The sequence below is a fragment of the Centruroides vittatus genome, unplaced genomic scaffold (assembly GCF_030686945.1).
Source record: "Centruroides vittatus isolate TY-2023 unplaced genomic scaffold, ASM3068694v2 scaffold_944, whole genome shotgun sequence".
NCBI lineage: Eukaryota > Metazoa > Arthropoda > Arachnida > Scorpiones > Buthidae > Centruroides > Centruroides vittatus.
The window spans coordinates 481,691-493,538 of record NW_027122722.1 but is presented as its reverse complement, the minus strand read 5'-3'; positions in this window follow the sequence as shown (position 1 = coordinate 493,538).

Below are 11,848 nucleotides of genomic sequence, written 5' to 3'. Positions count from 1 at the left end.
TCTTGTGACTTTTTAACTCACTCTCACTTTTTAAATTTATATGTGGGCTTCATTACTATACAATGTACAATTGTTACTGTTGGAGGTATTTTGGTTTATTGGCGTTAAATTGAAGTTTGTGGAAATGTTGAAATAGAATCTACAAATAGCATTTTTTAGATCAGTTTTCTGATAGAGCAACTAACTCAAAACGTGTCAAATATAACATCATGTTCATTGTAAGAAGGCATCATAAATCTAATCCTGTAAAAGAATTTGTTAATAAAGCTATTTGAATTTATTATATTACACCAGTTGTTTCCATCATGATGGAATATAGACTATATAAAAAATGTAGAAGCTAGTGAGGTAGCATGTCAGAATTCAGTTAATCCAAAGAATCTTCATAAAATTATCCTATTTTTCAATCCTCTTAACCAAATGGACAGCAATTTACTTCGTCTTCAAATCTGATAACTTATCTTAGAAAATGGTCAATTTGTAACCTGAAATATTAATATCATAATAAATTTAAAGTGTTAAACTAAGTTACTACACATTAAAGCTTAGTTCACATAGAACAAACTGCTAGGAAACATGGAAAATGGAGCAAATATCATATCAGAAGTGACATTTCTAACAAAGTTTTTGGTTTTGCAAACTACACTGACATTTGAATATATCAAATGTGTTTGCTATCAAAAATATTCACTGTCAAACAGGACAGGTTTTCTTTTTACATGAGACATGATACATAATTTGAATGTACAGTACATTCTTTGATGCTATTAAAAATAAAGAACCCTAAAAATTGTTAGATACAAAACTAGCAACAAAAACAATTCATTAACATAAAATGATATTTTGTTCTAGAGATGCTCAATTTGCTGTTACTTTTATTTTACAAAGTGGAAGTGAGAACTAAATATGTTAAGGTTAAAATTAAAAAAAAAAAATTTCACAATCCACTTCAACTTTCATTAGCAAATATCTGTGTGAACTAAGCTTACTGTTTTTAAACAATATTCTCTGATTTTTTGTTCATTTTATTGCAAATTCTTTTTTAATATTACTCAAACTTTGACTCTGTTGTAAGTATATCAGTGTATTTGATTGAGTTTTGGATAGTTATATTGTTTGTGATAAATAAAGTCTGGAGTTTTGGGTGCCGCACCCACTTGGTTTGTGAAAGGGGCAAAGTGTAAAAAGACAAACTATATTGGTTTTAGTGCAGTAGGCCCACTCATTGCCAAATTGTTTAGCACCCAAATACACCCAAAATGCAAACCTGCCCCAAAATGGTGACTAGCACCCAAACTGTATATTTTGCACCCAACTTCCCCTTTTTTTACATTTTCAAAGAATATGTTGACAATTATCTCTTTGATTTTTATTCATTCATTCGAGGGGGAAAAAACAAATTTGTTAAACTGGACCACGTATGCTGAGAGAAAAAATATGATAATTAGCTTACTCTCTTCTTTTGTTGAGAGAAAAGAGGTTAATTTTCTGGACTAAACAACTAAGCATTAGGATTGTTCTAAGAATGTACACAGATTCACTGAAAATCTTTAACAAGTGTGTTCTTTTCTCAGAAAAAAAAAAAATCTAGAAAATCCTGACTTGTGTTCCAATTTTTTGTTTGTTTAGTGTCAGCATCATTAGAAATAGCAAAATTGTCCGCATATAAACTGAACGTTTTAGCAAATAAGTTTAAAGATGGTGTATACACAGATGGAAAAGTTCTTCACTGTTCCATTTGTGATTATGTGATTTCAGTTGATGTGAAACACCAAGAAACGAAAATCAGGCGACACACGAGTTCGGAAAAGCATAGAGAAGGAAAACCTTCTCTGCTTTTCCGAATTTCGAAAAGAAGGAATTTCGAGCAGACATTTATAGGGGCCTCATTTCAAAGAGGAGAAGAATCTCAGAAGGCTAATAATACGTTTTATGCAGATTTAATGACTGCTCTTCTGCAGGCAAATATACCCTTATATAAGGTAAACAATCCAGCCTTTAAGTCATTTCTCCAGAAATATATGAGAAAGCTTGTCCCCGACAAGAGCACTCAGAAAAAACTACATGAAACCAGTTTATGATCAAACAATATCTAACATCCTGGACATTGTCAGAGACAATCCTGTAGTGTTTATACTGGACGAAAGAACGGATTCCACAAAATGGTATGTATGGAACATTCTTGTTGCACCACCAACCAGATGCTATGTACAGTACAACCAATGTTGTTTAAAATGTACCAACTTGAAAATATGAACTCAACTACAGTGTCCCAAGCTTTCAATGATGTTTACGTCAAGTTGTGGCCAAATGGTGTCCAGTACGAAAAGGTTTGGCTTATCATTACAGATCAAGAATCTTACATGTCAGCATTCTCAAATTTGAAGCGTATCTACAACAACCTAAAGAATGAGACATATCTTGCCCATGCCCTACACAGTGTATGTGAATGTATTAGTGTAGAATATAGCAAGACCAACAACTTTATTTTGAAAACAAAAATGGTTCCCCTCAAGTGCCCTAGTCGGGAGCACTTGTACCAAGACATAACTGGGCTGCCATTACCACCCAGCCAGTGGTCACCCATTGGGGGTCTTGGTCCATTATCAATCATAGCATAGTCTGTTTTCAATTCTATTGTGAGAACTTTGAGAAAATTAATGCATTTATCAATGAACTTCCTCCTGGTGATTCTGCGGCCGTCGACAGTGTCAAGAAACCAGTCACTGATCCAGTAGTGACCACAGAACTCTACTCCGTGCATTCGTACAAGTTATTGGTGGATAAAATTAACGAGCTGCAAAGATGTGGAACTGAAATGCGGATCAGTGGAATGTTGTAAGTCAAGCGCTTGATATACTGGACTGTTTTGCCTTGGATAAACTCAGATCTAGTTTATGAAAAAAATTCAGATTTGAAAAATATTTTGGATTGCACTGAACTAGCATTCCAGGTAAAAATGAAACACGCCTCCTTAGTCTCAGTTGACGTAGAAAAATCTTTTTCCTTATATAGAGACATTCTATCCTCCAAATGAGAAAACTTTGCTTTTAAGAACATTGAAACAGTTACTGTTGTAAATTGCAATAAACAACTATGTAGTTTGTAAATATAATACTTCTCATTGGTTTTTGTCTTAATAATACAGCATTTAAAAGCACCCAAAAATCCAGACTTTAGTGATAAATCATTAGTCATTAACTTTTTTTGCACACTTTTGTACACATTTGGTATACAAAACAAACTTTCACACAATTTTAGACAAAAAGTAAATAAAAAAAATTGCAAGTTATCAAGTAGTAGTACTTCTTTTGTTTTCTGTTTAATCTACGTTTCTTTTTTTTTTCTACTGTGAATATATCACAATGTATAAAACTCTTCTACTTTAATAAGAGATGTTACAATTTTTGTTTTTAGGTCTTTGGGGATAAACTTCCTTTAGTATGGCCAACATAATTTGGTTGACACACCACTTCTTGAAAATATGCATGAATCTGAAAATATTTTATACCTATGCACTAGCCATAGTTTTTATTGTTTTCCCCCCCTTCAAATAATTTACATAAAACAATTTACAAAATCCTTATGACACTTTCCTTAGAACATAGGCACTTTCCTTTTTGTCTGTCAATTGTATTAGTTATGATGTAATTTTGGGAACTCAAGCTTTGTGAGGATTATGACTTTTTTTTGTATTTAATCACTGATTTTATTATATTTTGGATTGTTGCCTTACCAATATTGCATTTTTAGCAGTTTAACCAAAACTTCCATCAGTTTTAGATTACTTGAAGAATTAAAGCAATTTGTGTGTGAAGTATTTTTCCCTTGACTATGTATTTGCCAATTTTTCTCTCAATTATTATCTTAATAATTTTTAAAATGCATTCTTAACTGAATAAATCAAAAACTTTTGCTTTTATTACAGAGTACTTTCAGATCATTTTACTTTCATATCTGATCTGAAAACACTTAGTACATCATTGCTTATCAATCATAGCATCAGTTCTCTTTATTTCTTTATATAATTAATAAAATACTGTAACTTGTGTAGATAACCTGCAGTAGAAAATTCCTATAATAAAAATAAAAACCTTCTTATAATCTTCCCCATTCTATATCTCATATCTCCAAGTAGCAATTGAAGGTATGACACTGATATAGATGGTACTTTTTAAATATTAACATATATCTACAATGAAGTGTAATAGAAAAACAGTAACTATAAAATTAATGTAAAAATATGAAACTGAGAGGTTCCCTCTCAGTATTATTTTCTAACATCTAAGTTTAAATACTTTTAAATACCCAATAATATGAATTCAAAAAGCAATCATTCAGCTTTTATTTGCCATGAAGAAATCTAAACTTGATTCAGAAAAAGCATTTACTAGCAAAAGCAGAATGCAAAAAATTTATTTTTGCATGGCAAATTTGATTCAACTGCCATTTTGCAAAACAAGAATTCAAAATGATTGCTCATTTTGCTACTACAGCAGATGTTAAAACAAGATGGCAACTAATAACAGCAAATTATTTTTTATGCTTCATCCATTTATCAAAAAGTTACACAGAAAAATTTACCCAGAAGGATGTCACTGTGAACACTATTTGTTACTCATTCCATCAGCAAGTAATTAATTTTAAGCTTTGTTCTCTGTATAAATACATTAAAAATATTAAACAGAAAATACAAATTAACCAAAACTGGAACAAAATTGATGAATAAAACAACAGTGATATTCCAACAGAATTCAGTTTAATAAAACTAGTGTTTTCACCATATTTTAAGGGTCATCTATTCATTCTAAAGCTATATCTGAAGATGACCTTTAAAATATGATAAAAAACATTACAACAGAATTCAATTTAATGAAACTAATCTCACGGTTAGAATTATTTTCTACTAATGAATAAAAGTTTATTTTGACAATCATTATTACTTGGTAGATAAAAGAAAGTTTGTTCTTTAGTAGCTTTCTTAAAATTTGGTGGTTTTGAGAAAGCCACAATGGCAGGCAAATATCTGCATCACACAAAGATGTTTTGCACTTTTAAAGATGCTCTTAGTGATTTTAGACAAAGGAAAAGCTGTTCGTATTTACAATTTAAAATTGGCATATAACCCATAATGTTATCCATACCAAATTATGGTACAGTACATTAACTCAAGACAGCAGCAAGTAATTTGTGTATTTGGTAATATGAAATCAGTAGTATCTAAGAAATAAGGCAATTGATTTGTTAAGTGTCACTGCATATAAGCCAAATTCTTACTTTATTTTTTTTTTTTTTAATTAAGAGCACAACTCTAAAAGTTAAAACATGGTCAGAATCAAATAAGAGATTTTTTTATCCATGTAAGGCCTTTGTAGACATATTTGTGTTTGGATTGATGGCATCATTGAATATCTTTTCATTTCCCTGAATTGTTGAAAGAAATAGTTCTTTTTATTTGTGTACTTTTCTACAAACCTGTTCTATCATATTTTATAGAAAAACCTAGTGATGTGTGAACATTTTGAAAGTAGATGAAAAATAATAATATATTTCAAGAGACATTATCATTTTAAATTGCTTTGTTGCTGATTGCCCACTGTTCTTCAAATGACAAATTACTTGTTAACTACATTATTAACAAAGTTCCAAGGATTAATTTCGGATCCTCAAAGAAAAGGTCGGCGTCAATTGTATTCTATGTATTTTTTAATGTCATTTGTCGGTTTTAAGTTGTTACCATCTGTCTCTGATTGGACAATTAAAAAAAAAAAAAGGATAATTCTGCAAAGACCCAAAATTATTTGTATGGTCATAATATTGATTTAATCGACAAATTACTTGCTTTGTCATTTGAGAAAACTTTTTTACTCGGGATATTTCTGTAAAATACAATGGAACAAGTCTATATAAAGATATGTAAATAAAACAAAATTTGTTTTAAGAAATCAAAAGAAAAACAGCAACATTTATGACACTAACAGAAGCAATTATTCAATGTATACAATCACCAACTGCCACTTATACCAATATTTAATTAATAACTAAACCACCAGTAATTTTCAAACCTGATTGGTGATCTTAAGTGCCAGTGCATGTGAGCAATACTTTGACATTAGGATGCAGCCAGCATCAATATGATGTGGTGTCATAGATATACAGTACATGGAAGCAAATAGAACAAAGCATAGGTAACGAGTTACTGACGTGGTGACATTGCATCCAACCTACGTATGGTTGTACCTATTCAAGGTTTTAGTGGATTACACATCAAACTCACCACCTCTGCATCGAGCCAGTACTCACCAATTAGTGCTGGTGCACATAAGTGATATTTTGACATGAAGATGGTGCATCCTCACTCCAAAATATTGCTTGCATGCACTAGCACCAAGATAACCCAAGCATCACAGAGTAAATTTGCTAGTAAACAATATAAGCAAAGTCCAATTTCTACAGAAAATCAGAAATCAAATCACTGGATTATTTTCAGGTTGCAAATCAAATTGTTTTTTTAATTAACTTAGTAGCTTAACTATCTACCATAATTTTATCTTGTTCTAAAATTAAAATATAACAACCTACACACCTACCTTTAGCATAAATTAATCAAATAAATCATTGGATTACTACTTTCAGGCTATATTTTAATTTCTGATTAGCAGCAAATTAATAAAATAAAATAGTTTTATTAATTCTAAATTTGTATACTTCATTATACTGTAGATCTTTTTAATATTGGTTCATATTTTATTTAATGTATTGAATAAGCTAATTTCAGTGTAATTAAACTCTATGCAGTTTTTATTCCAATGTGTTGACTTACTCCAAAATAAAACTAAACATTTTGACTCTGAAATAATTTCTATACATTTAGAAAAACTTGTTATTACCTTATTGATTGTGAGTTTTAGAATAAATTATTCAATATTTTGATTTTTATATGCAGATATAGGTATACCTCAAGTTACGTCGTTCTCGATTATACATCGTTTGTCAAAAAAGTATATGGAAAAATAAAAATCAAGTTTGTCATTTTATTCGACTTCATATCCGTCCGCCATAAATATTGAAGTCATAATATCACTAGAAAAACATTAAAAGCGCATAAAATTATATTAAAATATGTACATTTACAGTAAATGTTAATATAATCATTATAAATCCTAGAGAACGAAACATGAAAACATTATGTTTGTGTTGTCATCTTATTTAGCGGTCTTTAAGTGCTAATTATTGGCATTTTCCACCGTAGTTTCAACTTACGTCGCCTCTCCTGGAACCAATTACAGACGTAAGGCGAGGTATACCTGTATATCTAATTTTATTACAACCATCAGAAATTATAGGTAAATTGCAAAATTTTTCTTACTGTACTAAAGTTTTTTAATCTGAAGGTTATAAAACAGCATAACTTAGAAGCTGTTTACAACTTACACAAGGATTATTTTTGTTTTGAGACAAAGAATATGTTACTTATTCTAAATAAATCTCTCTCTTAATCAATCATAAATCTGCATCCAGTGTTAAGGTAATAGAATTCTCAATATAGAGTATAAAATTGTTCTTAATAATAAAACTAGAGTTGAATTTTATTTAAAAATAAATATTCTAAATTATTTAGAATAGAGTAAATATTAGTGTAATCCTGACATCTTCCCATTTAAGCCAACATATTCTGGTAGATACTGTATTTTTTGGGGTCTATGTTGTATTCAACTTTTTAATGAGTACTTAACTAAATATGATTCCAAAGGGATAGATTTGATATTAAATACTGATGATTGTACCACAACAGATATAATGCTAATAGCTGCATATCAACAGAACATACATTTCCATAATCTTTGCAGCAAGCAAAGAAGTCTTCTTTTTACTTTTACACTATGCAAGTACAGTTCAGAAGAAAAGATGTATCATCCCATAAATAGACTAATCTATGTAGCTATAATTCAATTTAAAAAACCAATGTGTATATGTTACAGGCCAAACTGATTTATGTACTATAAATAGGTGCCAGTGTAAAAAAAAAAAAAAAAATTGATTTTGTGTAATTCGATATCATTTAGTTATAAATTTATTCTATATAAATCTATTTTATATGTTTTACAAATAAACTTGTAAAACACACTTGTGTACCTTTTAGCACTATCAGAAACGTTTTACAAGCACATTAATGTTTGTTTAAATGAATTTTATTGAAATGCAACCACAGTACACCCTGTAAAAATAAATAAAAGATTAAATATTTTATATGTTACACTAAGAAGCACAATTAAGTTCATTTTTAATTTTAGTTTGACTCTAAAAGTTATTTTTATTATTTTGTTTGAATTTTCGAAAGTTAATTACCTTTAAAAGTGCATGGCTTAATAAAAAAAAATACAAACTGATAAGTACTGATTAGCTTATTTTTATTTTATAGTTTTGTACAAGTGTTGTGTCACTTCTAATCAATACCGTTTTTGTTTAATGTTACCCTAGGTATCGAAGATGGTGGCTTGTCTCCGATTCCAGCAATCAGAAGACGGAACAGTGGGGACGCACGTTCTAACCTAACCTAACCTATTCTAATAATTATGGTAATTTATTAGAATAGGTTAGGTTAGAACATGCATCCCCACTGTTCCCTGTCTTCTGATTGCTGGAATCGGAGACGAACCGCCACCTTCGATACCTAAGGTAACATTAACCCCGTTTTTTTATAATTAAGTAGACTATGTTTGAATAAATATTGTTCATCTAATTGATTGGTTAAAATAAAATTAAAAGGCATTAATATACTTGAATAATAATTCTAAATCTGTTCAGCCTAGGACAAACTAATTTGGTCTGACACACGTAGGATAAACTAGTTTGGCCTGGAATCGGGTTTGTTCGGTAACATATATAAAGATTCAAAACAAAAAAAAATTAAATATTACAACTTGAATCTTTTGGGAGAAAGACTTGTTCCAATTCATTCAGTACAACAGAAAAATGTTTGTCATGGATTTTAATATGAAATAGGATAAAGGAAGATATTATCTAATGAATAATACAACTATTTTAGTTATGAAAGATTATTTTAAAACATTCAGTTGATTGGTGGAAAGTCAATGAGAGAGATCATTTTCCACAATCTTCTTCATTGAATTATGAGAATGCTATTGATGAAATCAAGGGGAAAAGATTGGAGTGATATGGATACACGCAGAGAATAGAGGCAACAAGAATACCATGATTATCGACGGAATGACTCCAAGTAAGAAGGAAAAGTGTGCACTAAGAGAGTTATGGAGAAAAAAGGACATTAAAATAAGAAGGGCAGAAGACAGGATATATATATGTATAATGAAAAGAACTGTTGATTTGAGGAGGAGGAGGATAGCAAAATTCTGATATATAAAATGCATATGCATCTATGATAAAAGAATTGTAAACCATCTATTTAGAGATGAAGCACATCAATGAAACATTAAATCACTGACACATTTCACCAGCTGAAGTAATTATTACTACTTGTATGTACAGTACATATACTCATTAAAATGGATAATGACTGTTTTTAGCAATAAACTTGTAAAACACACTTGTGTACCTTTTAGCACTATCATAAATGTTTTACAAGCATATTAATGTTTATTTAAATTAAAGAATCACTATTATATTTTAGAATTTAGTATAGTTATTAATCTATTTTATATAACTAAATATATCTACAATTTTTTAAAAGAGCTGAAAACATTTATTCTATTACAGTTATCATTTTTATATTACAATGACTATGTTTAGATAAAGAAATAAACATTTTCAGCTTTTTTTTTTTTTTATAAACTGTAGGTGTTCAAAGTTAGAAGCAAGGGACAAGAGGCAAAGTATTAAAATAATAATTACAAAAATAAACTACAAATAAATTTTCATTTTCTTTTTAATTACTTCTATTAATGCAATTGCATGTTATTTAGCATGCAGTTGCATACAGTATTTTCCTTCAGATATATATAATTTTCAGTAAATAAAAAACTTCCTTTTCCTTTATGTGGTATAATTTTTTCAATGTCTTACCCAAAGACAAAACATACAGTATATTGTCCAGAGAACTTTTGCATTTCTAGTCTTCCTCAATTGTAAAAGTCTGATTATTAAAAATGAACAGTTACACAAAATAAAAATCTGGATCTTGTGGTTACTAGTTCAAATTTATGTATTCTTCTACTTCAAAAATAGTAACCAAACAAAAATCAACTTTTCTATTTAACAAAATTAGTATGAAGAATGTTTCTTACAAAATCGAGGACGACTTCTATACTAAAATGCAAAAAGTTTATATAAATATAGCTTTATTTTTTCAAAGCTTTGTCTTTAGACAATATATTGAATGAATAAACACATGTAATGGTACTGTACAGTACAGTACATTCAATAGTTGCTTATACTGTATGTCAATATATTTTTTTCTTCTTAAAAATAGCCATTTAATAACAGTTTGTACAACAGTCAGTTCTTTGTTTTCAGGAAATTTATAATAATTAAACAGTTTGCCTTAAAACTGTTAAATGAGATTTTGATTGTAGAGCATGAATCTGAAGGTTTTTTGACAATGTTGAAATTCAATAGCTAAGTCAAAATTTTTGATAGTAGTTAATGTTATATAGTTATAAAATTTTAATTAATCAGAATACTGCTCACAAGTAGCAAGTTTCCTTTAGTTTCTATTTGATAAAAGGAAACTCAAAATTTTAGATTGGTGATTTTGTATTTATGATGGTTTAGGTACAAAAAATTGACAAAACAATCTCACCATTTCTAGAACTAAAATGCTTCGTAACCAATTTTTGACAAAAATAATTTATACTTCATATTCTAAACATCCTCTGTCAAATTTTTAATATTTTGTCAAGTACTCAGAATTCAATTGCCTCTAACTAGAATTAAGATTTACTGAAAACAGATAAGTAAATCTTAATTCTTCACAAAGAAAATTTACACTTTGGTTACATTATTACAATCTGATGTATTATGCCAGAATGTTACACCAATTATTGCTTTCATTACACAGTAAAGCCACTGTCTGGAAGTATTTCAAATAATGGATTTACTACTCTCTTAGGTAATGAAATTTGTTTTTGAAAGATTTGGTTTTTACTTTTTATCTGGGATCAACGTAATTGTGTGGATAAGTCATTCTGTGTGAATTAGAACAAAGAAATAAAAAACTGGGATAAAAATGTAAGATTAAAAAATTAAACAAGCTTGAAGTATTTCTAAACAAAACATTTTCAACATTTTACAATTCTCCATATACAACTTGTAGCAGTAGTTTAATCTATATACAACTTGTAAATTTTTAGATTCAAAAATTTTCAAATTGGACATAGAAAAAACTGATGAAACAGCAATAAATGTTGTCTTAGCATAGTTTTTAGGTACAAGTTGTAGTCGTAATACACAAGAAAATTCTTTCAATTAGTTTTGTTATTTTGAAAAAAATTTGCATGTGAAGATTTTTCTACAAGTTTCCAGCAAATGTGAAGTGATAGCTAAATTAAAAACAAAATTTCCATCAGTTATTAATCTTACCTTATTTTGCTTTTTGCTCAATAACACACACAGTGCTGTTAGTTTTTAGCATGGTATTTTAAGTGAATTATCCCTATTATCAATAGGGAAGTTATGTACACATGGTATTTATGTCACTTGCATTTAACAGAAAATTATACTTACAAATATATAATTACATTACAGATTATTGTGTAAAATATGATTTCAAATGATATAAAACAATGAAATGTTCCTTGTGTGTTAAATAACTAAAGAAAATTACAATCGGTTATATTTAAACAATTTTCTTAAAAATAATGAATATGTT